We start from the raw sequence: 6,000 nt of genomic DNA, 5'->3' as shown, positions 1-6,000 counted from the left end.
CCGTAGACAGGTATTTACGGTACTTAACAAGGATTATCCCTCTCTGAACGTTATTTTAAAGTTCACTGTAAATAGTCACGATTACCAAGTATATGTTAACATTGACACCCTAAAGTACTTTGGTTGTAGTGCAGTGGGACACATGAAACAGTTTTGCCCTCTTCGGAAAACGCAGCTTTCCACGGCCGAACCGAATAACAATGACTCACAGATTAATGTTAACGTTTCCCTTTCAACGAACGGACAGGATAAACCGGCTGAACGAGTGGACACGCCCCCTCCCAATGACGGACAGGACAAACTTGTTCAACAAGTGGACACGCCCCCTCCCAATGACGGACGGCACAAACTCGTTCAACGAGTGGACACGCCCCCTCCCAATGACGGACAGGACAAACTCGTTCAACGAGTGGACACGCCCCCTCCCAATGACGGACAGGACAAACGCGTTCCACGAGTGGACACGCCCCCTCCCAATGAGCCAATGGACAGTGTAAGTGAGGGGTTCATTACCATCTCCAAAAGTTTAAAAACGTAAATCCCTTGCACCACGTGTGTCACCTTCTGGTAAAAGGCAAATCAGCAAAAATGTAATTACTGGAATTCCATGTAATAACAGATTTGCCTTTCTGGAAGAAGAGGAAAACCCAGAAACGTCTGCTTGTTCAAACATCATCAATAAACCAATCGTATTGAACTTGCCAATCAGCGTCTCCAACCCCACAGAGAGCGTCTGCTCGCACAAGGACGTTCCTCATGTAGACTGCTCCCATATCCAACAGTCACAGGAGGAAGAGAAACTTTTACATTCTCTCTCTAACAAAACAATAAATGAAACAACTAAGAACACTGAAGAAACGAGGGAGGATAGTTTAAATCCTCCAATGGAGAGTGACACTCACGACCCGAGCACCGTGGCCATGTCACGGACAAGCTTGGAGTCCACTCTCTTACATTCCAAAGAATCCCCAGGCGTAACTCTGATACATAAGGCCGCCAAAGAAGTTTGTTTCATTGAAACCGAGCAATCATCTGATACAATAAAACAAACACCAATCGATTCCCCATGTGAGGAATCTGATGGTGAAAGTCATCTTCGGATGACGAGCTTCGGGACTTCTTGAGGGACTCTTATCGTAAGAGAAATATTGAACTGAAAGATCATTTCCCTGATCTTCCGGTGTTAATTACGAAATTGAAAGAAATTCTGTGTAACCCTGTCACCCCAAATTTCACTGAGGCTCAGAAACACAGGTTTAAAAAAATGATCCATAAAGCTCGACAGGAGCTTCTTTAGTGAGGTCCTTGTGGTGTGTTTCTCTTATTTATTTATTTTTCTTCTTTTCCTTTCTAAACACATGAATGTCAATTTCGGAAGTCTGAACATTTATGGTGGTTCTAGTTTAGAACGCAAAGTTCAGGTAAAAGACCTGACTCGGCGTTTGCACCTGGACGTCTTGTTATTGCAAGAGACGCATGGAGATCTGACTGCCCAAGCCCAATGGAGAAGGCTCATGAAGGGTCAGTGGTTCTTCAGTGACATAAATTCCTTCACTGCTGGGATTGCCTTCTTTGTCTCCTTCATTAACACTCTCGCAAGTTCATTTTAATGAAATAATTCCTGGACGTCTGGCTTGCCTTCAGTTCATTGCCAACAATCAAATCTTTATTTTTGTAAACATTTATGCCCCCAATGAGAATGCTGAAAAGTATAACTTCTTCCTGAAACTAAAGGCCTTTCTAAGCACAATTGACTTAAACTGTTGTTTCATACTGAGTGTTGACTTCAACTGAACCCTTGACCCTGCTTTAGACAGAAACAGTGTGGAGCCACATTCAAAATCTGCCAAAACTTTGGGAAAAATTATAAAAACTGTGGGACTCATGGATGTTTGGCGTATCCAACACCCCAGACGACGTCAGTTCACTTGGTTAAGATGTGTGTCCCAGAGACACACTCTAGCCCGGTTAGACAGAATTTATGTCAATGCTACAATGCTTGATAAGATATTAAAATCTGATATTGTGCCTTCTCTTTTCTCTGATAATCTGGTGACAACATTCTCCTTTAAGCTTGCTCTGCAGCAACATGGCAGTCCGTATTGGAAGTTTAACCTCATGTTACTTGAGAATGTTACTTTTTGTGAAGCCTTTTGGGTGTTTTGGAATAGCCTCATCGAACGAAAGAATAGTTTAAGTAGCCCTAGATTATGGTGAGACTACGCAAAGGCACAGATGGCCGTCTTTTGCCAACAGTTTAATCACTTCTCATCTTTTAGTGCAAAAAAGGAAAGGATTGTACTCGAAAAAGAAAGAATGAAATTACAATCTGATGTTGCAAACAACCCCAGTGCAACAAATAATTATCATCTACGACTGGAAAAAGGCCCTTTGAAATGATCTTGTTGACTATCAAGTGAAAGGTGCTATGATCCGATTACGGATGGATCAGATTTATAATTTGGACTCTCCAACAAAATTTTTCTTTCATTTTGATAAAATGACCACCCATCAAAGGCAAATTGAAACTGTAAGGCTCTCAACTGGGGACATCGTGACGTCACAAAATAGCATAAAGAGGGAATTCTATAACTTCTTCTCAGACGTGTTTAAGGCAAACGATGTTGACAATGATGCAATGCAATACTTCACGTCTGATCTACCCACGTTAAGTGCTACGCAAAGGGATCAGCTTGATTCCTTACCTTCCTTGGAAAAACTTACATTCTCGCTGGCTTCTCTGCCGACTGGAAAATCTCCTGGACTAGACGGCCTCCCAGTCGAGTTTTACAAATCCTTTTGGTCTTTATTAGGTCCAGAGCTTTTGGAGGTCTTTACTAGTTCTTTACAATGCGGGGAATTGCCAATGAGCTGTCGTAGAGCAGTAATTACTTTATTACCGAAAAAGGGGACCCTCAGCTCGTTGGCAACTGGCGCCCAATCTCTCTTTTAACATCCGACTATAAAATATTTTCCAAAGCTTTAGCTTGACGCATCTCCCCCCTTCTGGAGTCTTTGATTCAAAGTGATCAGTCCTATTGTATCCCGAACCGACAGATACATAACATATTCCTAATAAGAGATCTTTGGGATGTGTGTAAAGCTAAAAATGATAATCTTGGTTTGATTATGCTCGACCAAGAGAAAGCTTTTGACCGTTAGTCATGCATATCTTTTCAAGGTTCTCGAGTGTTTTGGACTTGGTCCCAGGTTTACCTCCCTTATAAAACTCTTTTATCATGGCATTTCCTCAGTACTCAGAGTAAACTCTGAACTGAAGTCTTCACTTGTAAAGGTTGGAAGGGGTATCTGTCAAGGATGTCCTTTATCTGGTATTTTGTACTCTCTAACTATTGAGCCTCTCCTAATCAAAGTGTGCAGCTTCTTAACTGGATACACAAAGCTGTAAGTAAAACCTGTGAAAGTTTCTGCCTATGCTGATGATATTTGTGCCATTGTACACACGAGCAAGGCAATTAGGAAACTGGTGGACTGTTTGAACTATTATGGTTTAGCTTCTTCAGCTGCAATAAACTGGAACAAGTGCCAGGCACTGTGGATCGGCCCATGCCAGCTGCCCATGCCTGTTCTTCCGGAACGCCTCACCTGGTCGAACAACGGAATGAAGTACCTTGGCGTTTTGATCGGTGATGCAGCAACACAATCAAATAATTGGGAGGGTCTCGCTGAAGCCCTCGAACAAAAGCTGCTGAAATGGAAAGGCTTACTGACTTTGCTCTCTTATCGAGGCCGATTCCTGGTCATCAACAACTTAGCAGCATCTCTATTGTGGCACAGGATCAAAGCCATACCAACTCCTGAACATTTTTTGAAGAACATACAGAAAACCTTAACAAATTTTTTCTGGAGTGGAAAACACTGGCTTCGTTCACAGATCCTGAATCTTCCATTGGAGGAAGGTGGACAGGGTCTTGTGTACATTGCGTACAGGGCAATGGCCTTCGGCGTCGCCTCAATCTGGCGGCTTCTCTACGGTCCGTCGGACTTAGTCTGGAGGTCCGCCGCCCTTCTCATCCTTCGTCAAGCTGGTATGCTTGACTTTTCATCAGGATTATTTTTAATGAATATGAAATGTATTGATTTGTCCTTGCTTCCACCTTTTTATAATAGCATTTTAAATGCTTGGCGTGTTTTTATAGTTGACCGTAATTATCTTTCCTACACCAAAGATATGTTCTTGAAGGAACCTCTGTTTCACAACTCTCTTTTTAAAAGAATAAGAATGGAGCATTCTTTTATCGATCATTTTATTCAGAACGGTGTCCGATTGACAACACGAGATGGTTGAGTGCTGCAGCACTAGCAACCAAGGTTGGCATACGGTCCTACCGCCAAGTATATTTTTTATTATAGAAGTACTTCAGGTGTACCAGAGTTAAGGTACACTGGGAGAGATCTCCTTGCACTGGCGATGGCTCAACTGTTCGCGAATCAAATCCTCTCTTCCCAAATCTCGTACTCACTCCCACTGTCATGATTTCCGGTTCAATTGTAAAACATTTACCAAGAATACATTTTGGAATCGCACCACAAGTAGGTCTGAGGAAACGTCACATTTACCAGGCCTGTGTGAAAGCAATTCGACCTTCTTTAGGAACTTGGCAGTCAAGGAAGTGGCACAACTACTTGCCTCCAGAATACCCCTTCCAACCAAACTGGAAAGCCTTTTACCATGTTCTTATTCCAAAGAAAACTGCTGACCTGTCTTGGAGGCTGGCACATTGGGTATTACCGACCAATAAACTCCTGCATGTTTTCTCCTCTGAAATACCTGACCAATGTCCCTTCTGTGGAACTCTCGAGACCTTGTCACATGCTTATGTTGAATGTGCACGCTTGATCCCTTTGTTTGGTTTGCTTTGTGAATTGTGCTCCAAGCTTTCTTTGAAGTTCACTTTAAAAGTTTTTATTTTTGGCTTTGAATCCAAAACACATCCACTGGAAGTGATTTTGGCCAACTTTCTCATTGCCACTGCAAAGAAGTCAATTTATCGCACAAGGAAAGCCAGAATTGAAAATATTTCAGGGTGTGCTGATAACTTTCTGGCTTTGTTTAAAGGAATCGTTTTTGCCCGTATTAAAATGGAATTTTCTTTTTACACCTTCATAAACAAAATGTGCATTTTTAAAAGCGTGTGGGCTCTAAATGATGCACTTTGTACTGTTCAAAAAGGTCTCTTAATTACAGACTGATCACTTTTGCTGTCATAATGTAACCTTGTATTCTTAAACATGTAACTTTTGTGTCCTTATGAAAAATGGTTCTCCTTTGCAAATTGTTTTTTATACTTTTGTAATAAAAGGACATAAAAGTCAAGTCTCTCTCTCTCTCTCTCTCTCTCTCTCTCTCTCTCTCTCTCTCTCTCTCTCTCTCTCTCTGTCTCTGTCTCTGTCTCTGTCTCTGTCTCTGTCTCTGTCTCTGTCTCTGTCTCTGTGTCTCTGTGTCTCTGTGTCTCTGTGTCTCTGTGTCTCTGTGTCTCTGTGTCTCTCTGTCTCTCTGTCTCTCTGTCTCTCTGTCTCTCTGTCTCTCTGTCTCTCTGTCTCTCTGTCTCTCTGTCTCTCTGTCTCTCTGTCTCTCTGTCTCTCTGTCTCTCTGTCTCTCTGTCTCTCTGTCTCTCTGTCTCTCTGTCTCTCTGTCTCTCTGTCTCTCTGTCTCTCTGTCTCTCTGTCTCTCTGTCTCTCTGTCTCTCTGTCTCTCTGTCTCTCTGTCTCTCTGTCTCTCTGACTCTGTGTGTCTCTGACTCTCTGGCTCTCTGTGTCTCTGTGTCTCTGTCTCTCTGTCTCTCTGTCTCTCTGTCTCTCTGTCTCTCTGTCTCTCTGTCTCTCTGTGTCTCTGTGTCTCTGTGTCTCTGTGTCTCTGTGTCTCTCTCTGTCTCTCTCTGTCTCTCTCTGTCTCTCTCTGTCTCTCTCTGTGTCTCTGTGTCTCTGTGTGTCTGTGTGTCATGGCGGCGTGTTAACTTTGTGTTGTCCCCTTGTGCT

At 42.8% G+C, this 6,000-nt stretch overlaps 1 protein-coding gene across 6 annotated transcripts in view; it reads left to right on the top strand.

Moving 5' to 3' along the window:
• LOC147033986 (equilibrative nucleobase transporter 1-like) overlaps nt 1-6,000 on the top strand; it is a 227,815-nt gene that overhangs the window by 8,516 nt on the left and 213,299 nt on the right. The gene's annotated exons all lie outside the window — the stretch shown is intronic.

This window comes from Eptatretus burgeri, chromosome 1 (genome assembly GCF_056783735.1).
Source record: "Eptatretus burgeri isolate ZD-2024b chromosome 1, Ebu_testis_v1, whole genome shotgun sequence".
Classification (NCBI taxonomy): Eukaryota; Metazoa; Chordata; class Myxini; order Myxiniformes; family Myxinidae; genus Eptatretus; species Eptatretus burgeri.
The sequence above is the reverse complement of the archived record's forward strand: the minus strand, read 5'-3'. Positions and strand labels throughout refer to the sequence as shown.